The sequence below is a fragment of the Bos indicus genome, chromosome 25 (genome assembly GCF_029378745.1).
Source record: "Bos indicus isolate NIAB-ARS_2022 breed Sahiwal x Tharparkar chromosome 25, NIAB-ARS_B.indTharparkar_mat_pri_1.0, whole genome shotgun sequence".
NCBI classification, from domain to species: Eukaryota; Metazoa; Chordata; class Mammalia; order Artiodactyla; family Bovidae; genus Bos; species Bos indicus.
This window is the reverse complement of record NC_091784.1, coordinates 12,540,763-12,562,240: the sequence shown is the minus strand read 5'-3', so window position 1 is coordinate 12,562,240 and position 21,478 is coordinate 12,540,763. Positions and strand designations below refer to the sequence as shown.

General features: G+C 46.7%; 1 protein-coding gene and 1 non-coding gene across 4 annotated transcripts in view; one reads left to right on the top strand and one right to left on the bottom strand.

Annotated features, from left to right (window-relative positions):
- The window catches only part of CPPED1 (calcineurin like phosphoesterase domain containing 1), a 137,847-nt gene that overhangs the window by 29,329 nt on the left and 87,040 nt on the right, over positions 1-21,478 (top strand). The gene's annotated exons all lie outside the window — the stretch shown is intronic.
- TRNAG-CCC (transfer RNA glycine (anticodon CCC)) lies at positions 17,360-17,432 on the bottom strand. The gene has a single exon. It is a non-coding gene; the product is annotated as a tRNA-Gly (tRNA).

Genomic DNA, 21,478 nt, shown 5'->3' with positions numbered 1-21,478 from the left:
TGCTCGTCTGGGAGGCAGAGCAGGCACCTCCGATCACTCTCATCTTTGTCCTGGTCTCTGTTTACTGAGCAGAGTTGACCCAAACACCATTGCAGAAAATGCTGCGGCTGCTGTGGGTGTTTGTTTTTGGCTAATGTTACCTTGTAAACCCAGAGTCTTTGAGTATTGCTATGATTTATTTATTTATTTTTATCATTTTCTTTTTGGTCACACCATGCAGCATGTGGGATCTTATTTCCCTGGCCAGGGATTAAACTTGTGCCGCCTGCAGTGAAAACACAGAGTCGCAACCACTGGACCTCCAGGGAAGTCCCCAAGTCTTGCTGTGACGTCTAGCGCCTTTAGAAGCCAAGGTCGTCTATAGTAAGCCCGGGTGCATTCATTCCTCCCCACCAGGGCTCTCTTGTCCGGCAGCCTACCTATCCAGAGCAACCCAGGGTGAACGTGTGAGGCTGGAAGAGAGGCTGCCCAGAATCACTCTCCTTGAAGTCCAGGGAGTGTGGCCAGCAGGGAGAACCCTCAGACCTTCCCACATTCTCCATTGGCTCCTGTTTTACACAAAGTCACGATTGTGGACATACTCGTGTCCTTGACTCCCCCTGGGAGACCCAGTGATGTCACCCCTGGAGAAGCAGCCTGTCCTCTTTGTTGTTGCTGTTTGGTGGCTAAGTTGTGTCCAACTCTTTGCAACCCCATGAACTGTACTGCACCAGACTCCTCTGTCCTCCACTATCTCCCGGAGTTTTCTCAGACTCATGTCCATGGAGTTGGTGATGCTCTCTTAGCATCTCATACTCTATTGTCCCCTTCTGTTGCCTTCAGTCTTTCCCAGCATCAGGGTCTTTTCCAGTGCATCAGCTCTTCACATCAGGTGGCCAAAGGATTGGAAAAGCTTCAGCATCAGTCCTTCCAATGAATATTCAGGACTGATCTCCTTTAGGATGAACTGGTTGGATCTCCTTGCAGTCTAAGGGACTCACAAGAGTCTTCTCCAACACCACAGTTCAAAAGCATCTATTCTTCAGCGCTCAGCCTTTCTTATGGGCCAACTCTCACATCCATACATGACTACTGGAAAAACCATAGCTTTGACCATACAGACCTCTGTCGAGGGTGATGTCTTTGCTTTTTAATATGCTGTCTAGGTTTGTCATAGCTTTCCTTCTGAGGAGCAAGCGTCTTTTAACTTCATGGCTACAGTCACTGGGTGGAAAAGGGGGATGACAAGACGCTGGATCAAGGCCTGCATTAGGGCTCATGTGGCCACGTCTGTGGAGATGCCGGCTCCACATCTGCCCCTGATTCGCTGGGGACACTTGGCCAGACCCCTTGCCTTATTGTTTTTAAACCTTATTTTAGTTGTTGTTTCTGGCTGCGCTGGGTCTTCGTTGCTGCACTCAGGCTTTCTCTGCTTGCCCTGAGCGGGGGCTAATCTCTAGTTACAGTGTGCAGGTTTCTCTTTTTGCAGAGTGTGGGCTCTAGGCACGCAGGCTCAGGAGTTGTGGCACACGGGCTTTGTTGTCCTGAGGCGTGTGGGATCTTCCCAGACCAGGGATCAAATCTGTGTGCCCTGTGTTGGCAGGAGGATTCTTAACCACTGGACCACCAGGGAAGTCCCCTGCTCACCTCCTTAGAGCCTCAGTTTCTGAATCCAGAACTCATTGATGGCGGTTAAAATCTAAAACCTCAATAGTCTGGGGCAACCTAGCACAGGGCAGAGACTCTCTACCTCTGTGCATGCGAGCATCTCAGCAGCTTGGCACAGAAATGCGTTTTCAGGATGGTGCTGAGTTTTGTAGAGAGGTAAAATTCTTAGCTGCCAATGAACTTGACCACCCTTGGTGACTCTTGGCTGAGGGTTCCCCTGTGCTGAGATCGTATGGGTCCAAAGTGACCACAGAGCACCCCAGTTTCAAAAGGAATTAGAAATCACAGCAGGACTCAAGAGTCTTAGTGTACAAGGTAAATGCCACTTCCAAATGGTCTGATTTGCAGTCAGCTGGTTTGTCTGGACCCGTCTGGCCCAATACATGGTGTAGCATCAGCTCGAGCTCTCAGTCCGGACCACACAGTGAGGCAACTTCTGCTTTTATTGGACACTTGAAACAGATTCCAAATTTACTGCTTTTCTGTCCAGTGGTTTTTTTTTTTTTTTTTTCCTTTGAAAATAGAATATTATGAGACTCACTGGGATTATATAACATGTTCTTGTGGATGTTTACCGACTTTTCTGAATTATGTTAATGTATTCAGTCTTTTCAAAATAAGGTTTAAAATAAAAGCATTCTATGTGATTACATTGCTTTTTAAATAAAGTGTACTGAGCATAAGTAAATGTAAAGATGGAATTTTTATGGTCAACCCTACCAGTTGGTCAGAAGACCTCGAAAATATAAACTGGCAAACTTCTGAGAACTGGTTTTATATTCAGTGTGACCCGAGGAGAATTCGTGTCTGTTTTGAAGATTTGGACTATTCTGTGGAATGGTAACTGAGCCAGTGAAAGGACTGTAACTGTTCTGAATATTGTGGTCTGAGGCTTAAACAGAACGTTTTTGAAACTCATTACCATTTTTTTGCATTTAATTGCATTTTTTAATATGCAGTTGGTGGCTTCCCCCTCATTTAGCTCGTACACAGGGGCAGACACTAGAAAAGTAATTATTTGCTTTGACCGCTTAGCACCATTGTTAATTATCAAATGCATATATTAATAGGCAAATAAAATCAGAGAACATACTTTTAAATCGACCATAAATATTATCTTGGGCCAAGTAGTTTTAAGTTCAAGTCAGAGAAAAAAAACTTTACAAGTAATGGTTTTTCTAATGGAAGTCCCAGTATGTTTTTTCATTCTAAATATCCATCATAATATCCATTCATCTGCAAACATTTATTGTCTGCAAACTAAGTGCCAGTTTATAGCCCTAGACGCTGTGGATGCAATAGTTAGAAATGAGAGACCAGCCCTTCCAAAGAGCATGGAGTCTAGCAAGGAAAGTGCAGAACCCAGGATGGTTAAGAGGTACTATTGGTGCCAAGCCTGCAGGAAAAAGCCTAAGAAAGTCAGGACGAAGCGTATTTAGTTTTGAAATATGTTTTCATTCTGCTGGCATCTTTTAGGTTATCTTGGTATTTTTCTTATTTTATAAAGCTTCTCTGTGGGATAAACCACATTATAAGTAGCAAATGAAGACCTGTACCAATATTGAGACCATTGATTTTTCAGTCCTTCACTTTTGAGCCCAGGGTGACTTTCTTTGGCCCTCCTGACGTGGAGGCATCGACCTGCTGATGCCGTCCCCAGGAGCCTTGTTAGGTTTCAGCAGTTACTGTGAGAAGCCGGCAAATGGGGTTGTGCTGATACCATTAGAGCACAGGAGACTCCCTCCAGCCTTTGCAACCACTTGTTATTAACGCACGTGTCTGTCCCTGTTTGGTAACAAGGGCTCTAACCAAAGAAACAGATAATGGGGAGGAATTCTTCCCTCAGTACAAAGTCTCCTTGAAGAGTTCTTTGTTTACTGACCTTCACAGGGGCATCTGTTACGTGGTATCTCTTCAACTGATTCAGCCTCTGAAGTCTTCTGTTACATTTTTATGAAATGAGGCAAGCCTGTGTTGTTGTTGTTGTTGTCATCAGTTGCTCTGCTGCTGCTGCTTCGCTTCAGTCGTGTCCGACTCTGTGCGACCCCAGAGACGGCAGCCCACCAGACTCCCCCATCCCTGGGATTCTCCAGGCAAGAACACTGGAGTGGGTTGCCATTGCCTTCTCCAATGCATGAAAGTTAAAAATGAAAATGAAGTCGCTCAGTCGTGTCCGACTCCTAGCGACCCCATGGACTGCAGCCTACCAGGCTCCTCCATCCATGGGGTTTTCCAGGCAGGAGTACTGGAGTGGGCTGCCATCGCCTTCTCAGTTGCTCAGTCATGTCTGACTCTTTGCCACCCCGTGGACTACAGCACACCAGGCTTCCTTGTCCTTCAGCATCTCCCGGAGTTTGCTCAAACACGTACCCTTTGAGTCGGTGATGCCATCCAACTATCTCATCTTCTGTCATCCCCTTCTCCTCCTGCTTTCAATCTTTCTCAGCATCAGGGTGTTTTCTAATGAGTTGGGTCTTCACATCATGTGGCCAAAGTATTGAAGCTTCGGCTTCAGCATCAGTCCTACCAATGAATATTCAGGACTGATTTCCTTTAGGATTTGACTAATTTGATCTTGTTGAAGTTCAGGTGACTCCAAAGAGTCTTCTCCAACACCACAGTTCAAAAGCATCAATTCTTCGGTGCTCAGGTTTCTTTATGGTCCAACTCTCACATCCGTACATGACTACTGGAAAAACCAGTGCTTTGCCTGTACAGACCTTTGCTGGAAAAGTCATGTCTCTGCTTTTTAATACGCTGTCTAGGTTTATCATAGCTTTTCTTCCAAGGAGCAAGTGTCTTTTAATATTGTGGTTGCAGTCACCATCTGCAGTGATTTGGGAGCCCAAGAAAATAAAGTCTGTCACTGTTTTCATTGTTTCCCCATCTATTTGCCATGTAGTGTTGGGACTGGATGTCCTGATCTCCATTTTTTGAATGTTGAGTTTTAAGCCAGCTTTTTCACTATTGTCTTTCAGCCTGCCTTGCTGCTAAGTCACTTCAGTCGTGTCCAACTCTGTGCGACCCCATAGACGGCAGCCCACCAGGCTCCCCTGTCGCTGGGATTCTCCAGGTGAGAACACTGGAGTGGGTTGCCATTTCCTTCTCCAATGCATGAAAGTCAAAAGTGAAAGTGATGTCACTCAGTCATGTGTCCGACTCTTAGCATTAGTTTAATAAGTGCTATACTAGTTTCCCTTGGAGAAGGAAATGGCAACCCACTCCAGTGTTCTCGCCTGGAGAATCCCAAGGACAGGGGAGCCTGGTGGGCTGCCGTCTATGGGGTCGCACAGAGTCCGACATGACTGAAGTGACTTAGCAGCAGCAGCAGCAGCAGCATACTAGTTTCCCAGGTGGCTCAGTGGTAAAGAATCCACCTGCCAATGCAAGAGATGCAGGAGACCCAGGTTTGAGACCCAGGTTTAATCCCTGGGTTGAGAAGATTCCCTGGAGAAGAAAATGGCAATCCACTCTATTATTCTTGCCTGGGAAATCCCATGGACAGAAGAGCCTGGCGGGGCTGCAGTCCGTGGGGTCACAAAGAGTCAGATACAACTGAGCACACAGCACACTCTGCCTGGTATTGCTATTTTAAGTTTGAAAAACTAGATTTGGGGACTTCCGTGGCAGTCCAGTGTTTACGGCTCTGCTCTTCCAATGCAGGGGGCACTGATTCCGTCCCTGGTTGAGGAAGTAGGATCCTACATGTCACACAGCCAAAAAAAAAAAAAATCCCAAACAAAAAGCAACTCTAGTTTTCAAATCAGCTCTGGCCCAAAGCATTTTATATAAGAACGTGTGAACTTGCAGTGTTGATCTTATGGAATTTATAGATAAAGCAACCTTTCATCACTAGAAGCAGAAAGCTCTTCCTTCCCTCCTGTTTAATGTCGTCTCCCAAGTTCACCTCTGCACACCCATTGCACAGTGGCCACACTTTATTTTCAAAGTTGAAAGTGTTCCCAGGCAACTTATATTTGAAGTTTGGGGACCATTCCTATTGGGACCAGAGTGACTGAATATGAAAATGAAATTGAATTTGGAAGTGATTCTGACAAATGGAAAAAGAGGGTCCGTGCACAAAGATGATGTTTGCTACAGGTAACTGCAGGATAATCCACTTAGGTGGAAAAGTCTTCACTTCAAGGTAGAGAAGACTGGGTTTCTGCAGATACGGCTGTGAAAGGCTGGAGGGTTATAGGGACCAGTGGCGTGGTGATTAGGAGTGGGGACACTATGCAAGTGAACAGCAGAACTGCTGACATGTGGAATTGCGTTTTCCCGCGAGACCTGGAAGATTCTATTTCATCTGGTTTGGTAGCCCCTCACCTTAATTTAGGGGCTTCCCTGGTGGTTCAGGTGGTAAAGAATCCGCCTGCAATGCAGGAGACCCGGGTTCGATCCCTGGGTTGGGAAGATCCCCTGGAGAAGGGAATGACAACCCACTCCAGTATTCTTGCCTGAAGAATCCCATGGACAGAGGAGCCTGGCGGGCTACAGTCCATGAGGTTGCAAAGAGTCAGATGTGACTGAGCAACTAATGTACACACACACACACACAGACACACCATCTTAAATTAGATGTGAAGGGCTGGGCCGAGGTCCAGATACAAGTAGCCCTGGCCAAATGACTGTCAAGATTCTTTCCCCACTGCAGATCTCTGATTCCGTGATGAATGGGTGGAACTAGGCAATATAGCAAGATGGAATGCTTTGGCATGCTTGGCATCAGGCAAAGAATAAGCCATTTGTCCTCCGGTCGTTCACACCATCCAGGAAGGCTGGTGTTCATTTTCCCCCAGCTGGGCAGGCGCAAACACGTGAATGTAATTCTGGCACAAGACAGACTGATAAGTAAAGCCTTAGAGGCACACTTTGGAAAACCAAAGCCAGGATTAAGGCTGTGGTTGGGAAAAGGCTTTATCGCCTCCTTCCAACCTCTACAGTTCACCTTCCCCCAAGCCGAGTTGTCTGTTCCTAAAGGGCAGCAGATGTATGTATGCACTGGTGTGTATTTTTATCTCACACCCAGCACTGTGGGTATGCGAAGGGTGTGAATCAAATGAACGGAGGTCCAGTGAATCACTGTATGTTTCCCAGAGTCCTTAGCAAGTGACTGGCACATGGTAGGTACCAGGTACCAGTTTCTGGATTAGATGAGTAATCAGTTCACTTATTTAACACATCTCTATTGAATGCTTCGGAGAAGGCAATGGCACCCCACTCCAGTACTCTTGCCTGGAAAATCCCATGGGCAGAGGAGCCTGGTGGGCTGCAGTGCATGGGGTCATGAAGAGTCAGACACGACGGAGCGACTTCACTTTCACTTTTCACTTTCCTGCATTGGAGAAAGAAATGGCAACCCACTCCAGTGTTCTTGCCTGGAGAATCCCAGGGACGGGGGAGCCTGGTGGGCTGCTGTCTATGGGGTCCCACAGAGTCGGACACGACTGAAGCGACTTAGCAGCAGCAGCATTGAATGCTTGCTCTGAACCAGGCACTGTTCTGGATGCCTGTGCTACATCAGTGAATGAAACATACGAAAGCTTGTGCTTGACCTAGAAATAAGGGACACTTGGAAACATGAAGTTTTATTATTTTTGATCATTCTCATCTTTTGTAGGATTGAAACTCAGGTAGCTGTGGATCTGTTTTATTGTTATTTTATTAGATTTTTAAATTACACAAGTAACGTGGTGCTTCCCAGGTGGCGTAGTGGTAAAGAATCCACCTGCCAGTGCAGGAACTGCAGGAGACGTGAGTTCGATCTCTGGGTCGGGAAGATCCCCTGGAGTAGGAAATAGCAACCTGCTCTAGTATTCTTGTCTGAAAAACCCCATGGCCAGAGGAGCCTGGCGGGCTACGGTCCATGAGGTCACAGAGTCGGACACAACTGAGTGACTGGTAACACACAAACAATATGTGAATGTGTTCTTTCTGTAAAGATTTAAAATCTATAATGTATCTGTGAGTATAGTAAACTGTGTAACCCCCACCTAGATCCATCCGATGGGGTCACCATAGTTGAAGTATGCATGTTTTTGAACAACCTGGTCTTATATAAATGTCATCATTCTGTATACACTGTTCAGTGCCTTGCTTTTTCCCCTTGCATCCACCAGGAAAATCCTTTTACGTTGATACACAGAGGCTTATGTCAGGCTTTTAATAACTGCATCGCATCCATGCAATTTCATTGCATTCCTCTCTCCTCTCAATTCTCCTCTGGAGTGATCATCTTAACAGTGCTGCCAGCAGAGATTCTTCTTGTGTGATCAGGTCGGCTGTTCTTTATGCTTGAAGTCAAAACGGATCGGCTGGTTTGAGACCTGCTCCAGCACTTGCAGTGTGTGAACACTGGGCAGTTGGCTCTGCAGTTCCTGGGAGGACCCCTCTCAGGGATTGCCACACTTTCTTCTGCAGCATCTCTTCTGTGCAACATCATCTCTGCCCGCACTGCCTACCACACCCTAGATACTCAGAAAGTTTCCACTGGACGGGAGCCCTTTTGTTCCTCTTACAGTAGGATTTTTTCCTGTTGTTTTTTAAAAGAAGCACAGTTAACTCAAGGAGAATGCAATGGCGACCCACTCCAGTACTCTTGCCTGGAAAATCCCATGGATAAAGGAGCCTGGTAGGCTGCAGTCCGTGGGGTCTCGAAGAGTTGGACACGACTGAGAGACTTCACTTTCACTTTTCACTTTCATGCACTGGAGAAGGAAATGGCAACCCACTCCAGTGTTCTTGCCTGGAGAATCCCAGGGACGGGGGAGCCTGGTGGGCTGCCGTCTCTGGGGTCACACAGAGTTGGACATGACTGAGGCGACTTAGCAGCAGCAGCAGTTAACTCATGTTTAGTTCCTTGGCTGTATAATTATCCTTATGTTGTTATTTTTATGTGTCTATACCAGGCTCTAAGAAACACCATGATTTAAAGGCAATTTACCACGTGACTTAATCGAAACATTACAGGGGGGTCTGTTTTGGATGCAGGAAAGTGATGTGTCTCAGTGGAAATACCACCAGGCCCTGGGCCGGGCCGGGCCGCCGACCTCAGCTCTTCTCGCAGGTTGTATTCAGCTGAACAGTTGACGGTGGCAACCTGGAGCAGTCAGCTAGCCCAGGACTCTTGGGATCCTCCGTGGCCATGATCAGTGCTGCTGAGAAACCCAGGCAGTCAATGGCAGTGCCTTCCTTCTGCTGGAGCTGATTGAAAGTGCTTCGAGCTAATCGACCCAATATTACTCATTAGCAAACTGAGATCATCACTTGCAAAGTTGTTTCTGATGCCGTTTGTGGTCTGAAGCAACGTGATCGTCCTCCCACCCCAGCCAGGGTCTGCCACGGGGCCTCATGGCAGAGGCACTGTGCCTGCTGCCAGAGTCAGGACATCTCAGCCTGTGCTGTGCCCAGACCCCTTTGGCAGCTTGGTGAAGCCTCTGGATCACCTCTCACAAAAGTGTTCTAAGTGCATAGAATAGAATGCATGTAATTTCACAGAAACAAATTATCTTGAAATACAGTCATCAAAATATTTTAAAATTTATTTGCTAGAGAAATACATGCCTCTTTGTTGATCTGTTTTTACAGAACACAGTCTAATGGCGAGGTTAATAACCACCATACTTTCAAAGTGGTGCTGGCTTAAGCAGCGTTTCGAGGTATTGTTAACAACTGTAATGGGAAGTGAAAAGCCCTCGTGATTTCTGTTGGTTTCAGAGTCACAGGAGCATGAATACCTCTGTGGTTTTCTGCCTGACGTCATGGTAGGAGGAAATGCTGAATTTCGGTTAGAGGTCAGTGGAAATGTATTTTTTTTTTCTCCCATGTAGGTGCACAGATCCCTGTGGATCCCAGATTGAGCCCTTATCCATGTATACTTGTGAACATACTCTTGTCTGACTGGTCGTATAATTGACCAAAGTATAAACTCGATGGCAGAAACTGTTCCTTTAATTAAGGGCTACAACACTTAGTTGTAGCTAGGAAAATGTGGACATTTGATTACTCCTTGAAATGAGCTGAATAACAGGAGCTAGTTAACAGTCATCTTTTGATTAAGGGGGGAAAAACCCAAAACCCTTTCATATGCTTTCTCTCCGGTGTTTGGATCAAAAACTGAAATTGAGAGAGTCTTGTCTTACTTGCTTGTTTGTTCCAGGAAGCATTTGAGAAGGCTTAAAGCAGACAGAAACAGACAATGGGAAAATATAAGTAAGGAACAACCAATCAGGACCAGAGAAAATATAAGTTCACATAGGAAGTCAGGGCTGGAGGGAGGGAGGCAGGTCCTCAGAGCTGTTGTGGTTGATGAGATGGAGGGTTAGCCAGACAAAGGGGCTTCCCATGGTGGTTCAGTGGTAAAGAACCCGCCTGCCAATGTGGGAGAAGTGGGTTCGATCCCTGGAAGATCTCAGGAAGATTCCCTGGAGAAGGGAATGGCAACCTACTCCAGGATTCCTGCCTGGGAAATCCCATGGACAGAGGAGCCTGGCGGGCTACCGTCCTTTGGGTGGCAAAGAGTCAGAAACAGCTGATGCTACTGCACTCAGACGTGGCCAGGCAGAAAAGAAACTGTTCAAAGAAACAAAGTCACCCCTGTGTCTAAGAGGATCACAGCTTTTTCTGGAACATCTTAGATGGATTTTATTTTTTAAATTTTTATTTATTTATTTTTCTGTTTGGCTGCGCTGCATGGCATGTGGGATGTTAGTTCCCCAACCACAGATCAAACTCACACACTCTGCAGTGGAAGTGCAGAGTCTTAACCACTGGATTGCCAGGGAAGTCCCTTGGGAAATCTTGGATTTAAAAGAAACTTTAATGAGGTTCCCTTCCAGGACGCTAAGTAATATGATGTCCAACAAGGGGACTTCTAAAAGTAAGAGTCGTAACCTGGGTGTGAGGTCCATGAATAGGCTTATCTGACTAGCGAGCCTGTCAGACTAGGCAAAATCCAGTGTATTTGCACAGGTGCTTTGGAGACTGGAATGGGGAGATCTAAAACAAGCTTTTTTCCTCATGGGCTCTATGACTCAACAGAGGAATAAGGAACCAAGGAACAGAAATCACTTATGATCAGAGTACTCTCATTTTTGTCTGCCATCTGAGGATGCTTTCTCTTAGTTTTTAAATATACTGGTTCAACCTCAATACCTTCTCCCAGAGCTAGAATGGCTTACATTTCATGTCAGTACCTTTAAAAATATTAGGCATGCTATCGGTTTCAGCTTCTTAAAGAAATTTCTCCTAGAGCCCTCTGTTTCCTGGCTGGTTGTTCTCTAAGCTTCACAGCTGTCATCTTGGGATTTCCACCCCTGTTCTAGGGACTGACTACCTCTCTTCCTGGCTGGCTCAGTGGTAAAGAATCCGCCTGCCAATGCAGGAGTCGTAAGAAACTCGAGTTCAGTCCCTGGATCAGGGAGATCCCCTGGAGGAAGGAATGGCTACCCTCTCCAGTATTCTAGCCTGGGAGAATCCCATGGACAGAAGAGCCTGGTGGGCTACAGTCCATGGGGTGACAAAGAGTCGGACACAACTGAGCAACTGAGCACACCTCTCTCTCAGGTTGGATCCCTACTTCTTTGCTTTGTAGCGGACCATGATTGTAGAAGCGTTTTAGACCAAACACCCCTAGTAGTCTGCTCCGAGACACCAGGCCAGCCCTCTGAGCAGTGCAGGCCAATGAGCAGATCAGCTCCGGAGCCCACTTCCACCCTCCGCCCATCCTCGGGGGCTCCTGAGGTGGCCAGGGGGTGCTCCCGGAGCGTACAGAGTCCCTGGCACACCAATGCAGCGTAGACAAAACCAGCCTCTTTCTAGCTTGTGCTTAGCCGATTGGAATATTTAACCTTTCCTTTCATTGTTTTTGCTCTAAACACTCATTTTCTGGAATTGGGACATTTCACCTCCGTAATGGGCCTATTATCTCCAAGTAAATGAAATATGAAAAAGAAGTGTGATCCCGAAGGAATTCAGTTCCCAAGTAATTGGTCAAGTGATCAGAATGTGAAATGAAAATGAGAGGCTGGGAAAGGGAGCACGTTTCAGTGCTCAAACCACTGCAGATGCATGTTTCATAACCTCCAGAATTGTCTGCAGGTTTGGAATTCCACATATTGCTCCCCATATATTATTTGAGTTGTGTAAAAAAATTTACTGCTTCTCTCTTTGTGTATTATTTGGGTGAAATACTGCTGTCCTAATCCATAAATATTTTTGTGAAGAGATTTTGTATTGATCTGTAAGGTAACAGCTTGAGAAATTTCACTTGGATAATATACTTTCCTTAATCTTTTTTTTTTTTTTGCCAAAAATACATCAAAGTATATTTTATATCATACCAAAGTCTCCTATTGTGTCAAAACAGTTTCTTAGTTGTATCCTAAGTTGGTTCACGGGCTTCCCTCTGTGGCTCCGTGGTAAAGAACCCACCTGCAGTGCAGGAGACAGGCTTTCGATCCCTGGGTCGGGAAGATTCCCTGGAGAAGGAAACGGCAGCCCACTCCAGTATTCTTGCCTGGGGAATCCCATGGATGGAGGAGCCTGGCGGGCTACAATCTGTGGGGTCACAGTGAGTTGGACACGACTTAGGGACTAAACAGCAACAATAAGTTGATTCATAGTAGTGATTCAACATCGATTTGCTATAAATGTCTGGGAGCAGCCAATGTAATAAGTTGTAGCTGTTAGATACAGAGTTAAATGAATCTTGTCTAATATCATGTATAATTTAAAAACCGGTAGAACCTGATTAAACTTGATCAGCCAGCAATGTGCTGCAGAATCACCACGTGAGTAATGTTTATGCTGGCAAAGATTTAGATCAAACGAATTTACGTACCTCAATTAATTAGGAAAAGATAATGGAAAGGATTTGAGAGGGAAAGGATTATGGTGCCGTAAATTCTCTGGGACTAGATGAAAGCAAATGTTTTTAATTGAAGGAGTAAATCATTTTCTTGAGCTCCACTGAAGGCTCCTTGACACAGTGTGTTCCCGATCCTGGGGCTTTCCAGCCAAGTGTCTTCCTGTTCCATCCATCACTGCTTGTGCCCTTGACCGTTGGCAGGTGAAGTCGGGTAATTCAGCCTTAATCCGTTTACTTGTTTGTTTGATCAATAATAGCAAGTATGTGTGGAGGGTCTGCTTTTGTGCCAGCACCGCTTAGCAAGAAACAAACTCCATGCCTGTCCTCGGGAAGCTTATAGTTAGGGAGAGGAGAGGGAAGTGAAAAGCTCTACAAATGAAATAAAACAGTAGTCTTCGTGATTTAAGCCATGGTGATTTCAGGCATGGTGCCGTGAGCAGATGCAGTCCTGATTGGGTGGGTTAGAGAAGGCTGCCCTAAAACCAGAATAGTATTAGATAGTCCCTGCCCTGCTCGTGGTTCAGAAAACCAAACAGCACTAAAAGGTTTTTGGTGGCTTCAGTGGTAAAGAACCCGCTTGCCAATGCAGGAGACATAAGAGACTTGGGTTCGATCCCTGGGTCAGGAATATCCCCTGGAGGAGGGCATGGCCATTCACTCCAGTATTCTTGCCTGGAGAATCTCATGGACAGAGGAGCCTGGTGAGCTACAGTCCATAGGATCGCAAAGAGACGGACACAACTGAAACGACCACAGCACGCACGCATGCAAAAGGTTTTCTGGGGCGGGGGTGGGGAACATCAGTGTTCCACCCCAACACTGACCTGCTTCTTAGTGGAAGCCCACAGTTATTAATTTTTCATGAAAAGTAGCAGAAAGTTGTCAAGCTTATGTACACTTGCATGTAGAGTGCTTTGTGCAGATGGAAGGAAAAAGCAGCGCAGCATCTGTTGTCGTTTCTATTGTCTCCATAGCATCGGCTTCAGACTTGCATCACTCTTTTCACTGGGCGAGATACCGGCGTGTGTTTGAACTGTCCCCTACTGGGGGGCATTTGCGCTGGGCCCCGAGTCCTGCGGTGACCAGCGCACTTCTGTGCGCACGTGCAGCTGTTAAGGACATGGCTCTGAAGTCAGATTCACATGTGGGATCCCCTGTTTACTGACTGGGTAACCTTGGGCAACGCACTTCTCTCTCAGTGGCCGAGCTTCCTTATCTGTAAAATGCAGATAACAAGGATACCACTATGGTAGGCGTTTCATAAAACTTTTAAGTGCTCAAAACACTGTCTGGCATTTAATACCATCCAATAACTACAGTTACTTCCACCAGTTATTTTTTTTTTAATAAAAGCTTTATTGAGATCTAATTCATATCCTATAATTTACCCACTTAAAGTGTCTAATTCCATGACTTTTCGTATATCCCACAGAGTTGTGCAAACACCACCACTGTCAATTTTAGAGCAGTTTTCGTCAGCCCCTAAAGAAGCCTCCTTTCCCACAGATTAACCATTCCTCTCTCAATCCCTCCCCCCTCATCCTTATCTCCAGCCCTAGGCAACCACTAATCTACTTTGTGTGTTTATGGATTTGTCTGTTCTGGCCATTTTGTGTAAATGAAATCATATAATGTGTGGTCTTTTGTAACTGGCTTCTTTCACGGAGCTTGATGTTTCCTTGGTTATCTGTATTGAAGCAGGTGTCAGTACTTGATTGGTTTTTTCTCTCTCTCTTTTCGGCTGGCTTGTGTGATACAGCTTGTGGGATCTTAGTTCACTGACCAGGGACCCAGGGATGGAAGCCTTGCCCTCAGCAGTGAAAGTGAAGAGTCCTAACCCCTGGCCCACCAGAGGGAACTCCCCGTTCCTTTTTTGTGTGCCGGGCCTTCATCGCTAGGCTTCGCTTTACTCTGGCTGTGGCGAGCAGGGGCTACTCTCTGGGGGCAGTGCTCGGGCCTTACTGCAGTGGCTTCTCTGGCTGTGGAGCACGGGCTCTAGGCACGCAGGCTCAGTAGTTGTGGCACAGGGGCTTAGTTGCCCCACAGCATGTGAGATCTTAGTTCTCTGACCAGGGATTGAACCTGTGTCCCCCGCATTGGCAGGCAGGTTCTTAACCATTGGATCACCAGGGATGTTCTCCTCCCCACCCCCTATTATTTCTGATGCCGTCACTTCAAAAAAAAAAAAAAAAAGTCTTCCTTGATTCCTTTCTATCATTGGGTCAACTAAGTGACCCTCTGGAAGTTGGGAAGAGCTCATTACTCTAAAGAGTAGGGCTCGTGGTAGTGCAGAGCTGCTAAGGTAGCGGTATTACGATGAAAGAATTGTGCTTTTATCCCTTTTTCCAGATGAGCAAACGGTCAGGTCAGACAGCTTGTGTGGCTCTGCCTGCCGGGAGGCGATCCTGGGGCTGAGCCCAGCTCAGTAACTCAGAGCCTGGGCTCCTTTCTCTGGACCCCCTGAGGAGGAGTCACAGCTGTCCAAGGGTGCATTCTTTATCTGCTGCCATCCTACAGGCCAAGGCTACGTGAGTCCAGGGAAGGAAGTGCTGGAGGGGGAGGACAGGAGTTCCCATCTCAAACTTGATGACCGCTAGCCCCAGCTGTGCTTTTGGAGCTAAACCTCCAAAATCTAAAATGGCCTGTCTCCATATTCCAGATGCCGCATCTGTAGTAAGGGTGAAGCCACGTTTCTGCGATTGGAAACAGGGTGCTGTTTAGTTACTGTCGAGGCCATCCCACCAGCCCTGAGCCCCCTTAGTGTTATCAGCTTTAGGATGATGCTGGCATGGGAATTGCTCCTCTTTGTTTAACAGACCGGGGCAGCAGTACTCAAAGATGTCACATTTTAAAAGTCCACTTACTGGTAAACTGAAAATGGTGCCCAGAGTCTCTAATCCAGGGATTTCCACACACCTGGCGCCAACACTTCTGAACAGAGGACAGTTTTGTTATTCTTAGTGACCAGGTCTGCTGGCCCTGGGACCACTGTGTCCCCAACCGCAGGAAAATAGGCCATATCTTTATAGCAGCCTCTGGACTCCACCAGTGATGAACGTAGCTGCCATCTTAAACTCTGTTCATTCCAAGACATAAAAAATGTTTCTGCCTGTGAGGGGCAAATTTAACCATCAGTTATTTAGAAAAGACAGAACAAGGCACTTGCAGTGGACATTTATCCTCCGTCTTTTTTTTTTTTTATTTTTGGCATGGCATGTGGAATGTTAATTTCCTGACCAGGGATCGAACCCTCTCCCCCTGCAGTGAAAGCATGGAGTCTTAACCAGTAGACTGCCAGGGAAGTCCCACCCTTCGTCTTGACCTTCCGTTACTTTGAACTCCACTTTCCCTCCCATGGGTGTCTTGCTGTGACTGAAGCCAGATGCCCTGATGCTCTTTCCAGCCTCCCATGCAGCTAGGACCCGGGCTTGTGACCCAGGCTCAACCCCCCAGACCGCTCTGAAGCAGATTTTGAATCTTCAGCTGTTGACACAGAGAGCAGGATCTGTCTCAGTCAGGGGTTGGCAGTTACATCCACTTCCGGGGGGCAGCAGTGGATGGGGTCCCAGCGTTATTAGCATCCAGCATCACCAGCAGTGGTGTCAGCGGGTTACCTGGGAGGGTCTGAGCCCAGGCCAGCCCTTCTCCCTGGAAGCATTGTTGCTCATGATTGGAGGTGCTGCTTCTGCCTTCTTAGCTTTAAAACCTGGTTCTCCAGCTCTCTGTAAGACCCTCAGCTACCCAGTGTCCTTTATAAATTGCTTCTCTGTTCAAACCAGCCAGAGTACATTGTGTGCAACAGAGAACCTGACCGATAGATGATGCCACAGCCCCTTCTCCTAGTGCTGCCCACTTACCACCCTGGGGCAGTCTGCTCCGTGCTTCTCCCCAGGTCTGTCTGTCCCACTCCGTGTCAGTTTCATCACGTGAAAACCAGGCTCTGTCTTCTTAGAGCTTCCTTCTCATTCATTGTTCCCTCAGTTATAAGGATCGCCCTTTTTGGATTCCTTCTTTTTTTGTTTTTTCCCATTGTGCTGGGCCTTCATTGCTTCGAGGGCTTTTGTGTCGTTGCTGCAAGCCGGCGCTACTCTCTAGTTGCATTGTGCGGTTTTCTCATTGCGGTGGCCTCTCTTGTGGAGCATGGGCTCTTGGGCATGTGGGGTCAGTAGTTGCGGCTCCCAGGCTCTAGAGCACAGGCTCCGTAGCTGTGGCCCATGGGCTTAGTAGCTCCAAGGCATGTAGGAGCCTCCCGGACCAGGGAGCCAACCCTGCATTGGCAGGCGGATTCTTTACCCCTGAGCTGCCAGGGAAGCCCTTGGATTCAGTCTTGAGCTATCTTGAACTATCTTTCTTTTACCCAACCCCTTCCCAGTCCTGCCCAGTCCCCCTGTCGCCCTGATTCGCCTCTGTCCTCTTAGCCCCAGACACTCATGTCCAAACTTGTGCAGCTGCCTCCCGATTGCATTCTCTGCTGACAGCATGGCCCCTCATCAGACTGTCCCTTCCATTGCCACCCCCTCTGTGCCACAGACTTGGTCCCACCACCCTTGTAGTGAGTGTTCTTATTATAGATCGACCTCAGTCCTGCTCCCCTCCCTGCAGCCTGCCTTTGCAGTTCTCCTATCCAGAGATGGAGTGTGTTTCCCATGTTCACAGAGCTGCTGGTCCAGAGCGTGGGCCACGTGACCTTGGTCTTCTTCCTCTGTTAAGTGAGGCCGACAGTGGTGCCCACTTTATTTTTTAAAAAACATTTATTTATTTGGCTGTGCCGGGTCCTAGTTGCAGCACTTGGGATCTTGAGTTGCTGCGTGCAAAGTCTTAGTTGCGGCATGTGGGGTCTAGTTCCCTGACCAGGGATCAAACCCGGCCCCCCTGCATTGGGAGTGCAGAGTCTTAGCCACTGGACCACCAGGGAAGTCCTGGCACCCGACTTTAGAGGCTTGTTGTGGAAATAAGGTGAGATGATGAACATTCAGGGCTAGTAGCACATAGGCATGGAGTAAATGATGCCTGAACCATCCAGCCCCTCCTTCCCCCTCCACCTTCATTATGCTGCTGTCATTGTCATCCTCGTCCTCCTCCTCCTCTTGTCTTCCTTTGAGATTCAGCTCCCCTTCCTCTCTTCTTCTTGAAAACTTCCGAAGTACCAGGTTTTTTTTTTTTAAGTGATTCTTTCTACCTTAAACTCAGTGGTCTGCTTCACTAATGTAGTTTGGAGCCTGAATCATCCTCTGCATTTGTCTGATGCGCTGTCCAGTTAAGAGTCTGGGTTTTGGAATCAGAAGACACGACTGATTCACTCTGTGACTTTAAGTTACTTAACTCTCTAAGCCTCAGGCTCTGTACAACTTGGAAAATGGCAGCTATCCCCGTGGACATGTAGGAGGATTACCTGAAATCCTGACTGGGGAACATTTCACACGGTATCTGGCACCTGGTAAGCACTCAGTCATTTTTTTTTTTTTCTTCTTTCTAAAAATTTTATTTTTCACGGTCACACTGGATCTTTGTTGCGGTGCGCGGGCTTCTCATTGCAGTGTCTTCTCTTGGTTGGAGCGTGGGCTCTAGGCGCAGAGGCTTCAGTGGTTGCATCACCTGGGCTCAGTAGTTCTGGTGCGTGGGTTTAGTTGCTCTGCAGCATGTGGAATCCTCCCACACCAGGGATCAGACCTGTGTCCCCTGCCTTGGCAGGTAGATGCCCATCCACTGTACCATCAGGGGAGTCGTCAGTCATTGTTAATGACTATTACAGTGGCCCTTCATGTATTTGCTCCCAGCTTGTGAACCACTTGAGGACAGGTTCTCTGCCATTCATCCATTTGGATCCTAGAACCTACCAGTGTCTGACACATGGCAGGAGCTCAAAGCATATAAGCTTTTTGGAGCGAGGCAGACCTGGATTTAAAACTAAGTGTCATTTACGAGCTATTACCTTTGCCATGGGCAAGGTCCTAGATGTCACTGAGTGTTTGCTTCCTTATCTGGAAGCCAAGGAGATGGTATCTATGTTCCTGGCTTGTTTAGAGGATCAGACAAGGTCATAAATCACAGGGCCGGTGGCAGACCTCGCTGGAGCAGTTAGAGAGTGATGTCCTGGCTTGGTTTCCGTCATCCTCACAACACTATGCCGGACCAGGCAGTGGTGCTTGTCCTTTTTTCCTGCAGGAAGTGGAAATGTGAGGTTTAGAAAGGGGCTCTGTTTTCTCTTTCTTTGACCTTCCACCTCTTAGAATATTCCAAAAGCTTACACAGAAAAATAGCAGGGAGCCCTGTGATGAAACAGGGTATTTGATTCCATGTGTGTCTGTGCTCAGTCACGTCCAGCTCTTTGAGGCCCCATGGACTGTAGCCTGCACAGCTCCTTCATCCATGGAATTTTCCAGGCAAGAATCCTGGAGTGTAGATCACCATTTCCTACTCCAGGGGATCTACCTGACCCAGGGATCGAACCAGAGTCTCTTGTGTCTCCTATATTGGCAGGCAGATTCTTTACCATTGCGCCACCTGGGAAGTCATTTGATTACATGATTCGTCCAAACGACTGGATCCTTTTCTGCCTTTCCTTGCTGTTTACTTTGCTGGCTTTAGGTCAGCCCTAGCTAGCTACCAAGTTTATTTGGAAACATGGTCTTTTCAGTCAAATGCTCTGACACACCACCGTCTCCTGTAAATAAAGACACAGTGTTTTAATCTGCCATCATCTGACAGCATGCTAGGAGGACTTCTTACAAGGCTGCCGTTAGGACTGGTTTGATCTGGAGGGAATGGAGCTCATCGTGGTGCAGACCATTATTCCTTCACTAGACCTCTGCTGCTAAGACCCCACGAGCAGTGTCAGTGCCTACGGTCTGAGGCTCTGAACACCCAAAGCCTTAAGTCATATGGGCTTTCTTTTTCTTTTTTCATTTTTTGAATTTGAATCTTTAAAAAAATTTTTTATTTATTGGCTGCAATGTGTCTTCATTGCTTTGCTCGGGCTTTCTCTAGTTGTGAGTGAGTGAGGGCTCCCTCTGGTTGAGGTACGCAGGCTTCGTGGCTTCTCTTGCTGAGGAGCACGGGATCTAGGCACTCGGCCTTCCGTAGTTGCAGTTCCCAGGCTCTCAAGTGTGGGCTTCAGTAGCTGTGGTGCATGGGTGTAGTTGCCCTGCCACATGTGGGGTCTTCCCGGACCAGGAATCGAACCCATGTCCTCTGCATTGGCAGGCGTATTTTTATCCACTGTGCCACAAGGGAATTCCTGAATGTTTTTTTTTTTTAAATTGAGGTATACTTGATGTGTAATGTTATAATAGTTTTAGGCGTACAACACAATGATTTGATATTTGTATATATTATGAAATGATCATCATAAGTCTAGTTAACATCTGTCACCATACATAATTACACAGTTTTTTTTTCCTATAGAACTTATAAGATCTGTTCTCTTAGCAACTTTCAAATATGCAACACAGCATTATTAGCTGTCATACTAATACATGTATATAATATATGTATTATATATAATACATATATCATATAACATATGTATAATATATATAATATGCTTATATGTAATATAATATACATATAATACATATTATAATATATATAATGTAATATATACTATAATATTTATACTTATATGTAATATATATAATAATGTATACCATGCTATACATTACATCCCCAAGACTTATTATGAGTTTTTATTTTCAAGTCTGTTAAGTTCCTCCTATATTGTTCTGGTAGGCAAACCTTATAGGCAGATGGAGAATATGTTACTTTTCCAGTTTTGTTTTGCTCCAGTTTCAGGGAAGCAACCTGGTTTGATGTGGACTGTCCCGGTTAAGAGCACTAGAAAGTCTCACATTCTGAAAAACTCCTCAGTTCTGGGCAAACGAAGCTGGTTGGTCACCCTCGACATGTTACCAAAAGATTCTCCCAGACTCAGATGGTAATTTGTGAAGAAAAACATTTTTCAGGGCATTGTAACTAAAAATTTCAAAAATGAGACCTGGCAAATTGTTGATTCACCCATTTAATATAAACGTTCAGCTCTCACTAGGAAAAGCATCTAAGCATCTGGGGATGTGTCTGGGGAGAGTGGTCTAGTCGAGATCTGTAACTTTTGATCTCAAGGGTTAAAAGTTGTACCCTAAGCTTCCCATAATACCCTTTGCTTGCTTGTTCTTGTCTGATTAATCTTGTTGCTGGCTGGCTTTCCTGGCATTTCTCGAGCAAACCACTAACCGCTGTTAAATAAAGACGTGTCTGCTGCCGCTTCCCCGGGAACCGTTTGCACAGGGGTGCAGGTGTGAGATGCAGCCCTCTGGCAGGTCACTCCTCTCGTTGCCCCCTTTGCCCTCGAGACTGTCCACGTGGGGCTCCTAGTCACAACCGTAGCTGCCCGCGCCCACACTCCTAGTATGGACAGCGTGCCTTCCCCGTCGCCCGTCCTGTGGACGTACTGTTGAACCTGCCTCAGAGGGGCTGCATCTGAACCCACGTCTGCTGCTTCGAGGCACCCAGCAGAGCCCGCAGTGCACGTCTCAAATATGCCCCTTAACCTGGGTGTTCCGTCACACGGTCCCAAACACTTCTGCCAAAGTTGCTGAACGTGTCTAGCCCGTTTTCATGGGAAGAAGCGACAGAGAAGGAATTAGTTTTACTTATATGCCTATGAACCTTGTCCAGAGTATTTATACCTATTGCAACACGTGGTCTAACTGCATGGTAGATATACAGAGATGTAAACTGGAGTGCTCATAAAAGGGTCACCCTGAGAGAATTTCAGAGGTTAAACCACGAGGGTCACTGTGATAGTGGTCATAAAAATGATGCAAGTCCAGTGCAGAAGACATCCACTGGGGACCGTTTGACCCCACTATTGCTGCCGCAGGCCAGGGAGAGAGAGAGAGAGAGAGAGACAGGGACTGGTTCGGCTTCATGTGGAACACGCCTGCTGCCCTACCACTTCCTGCG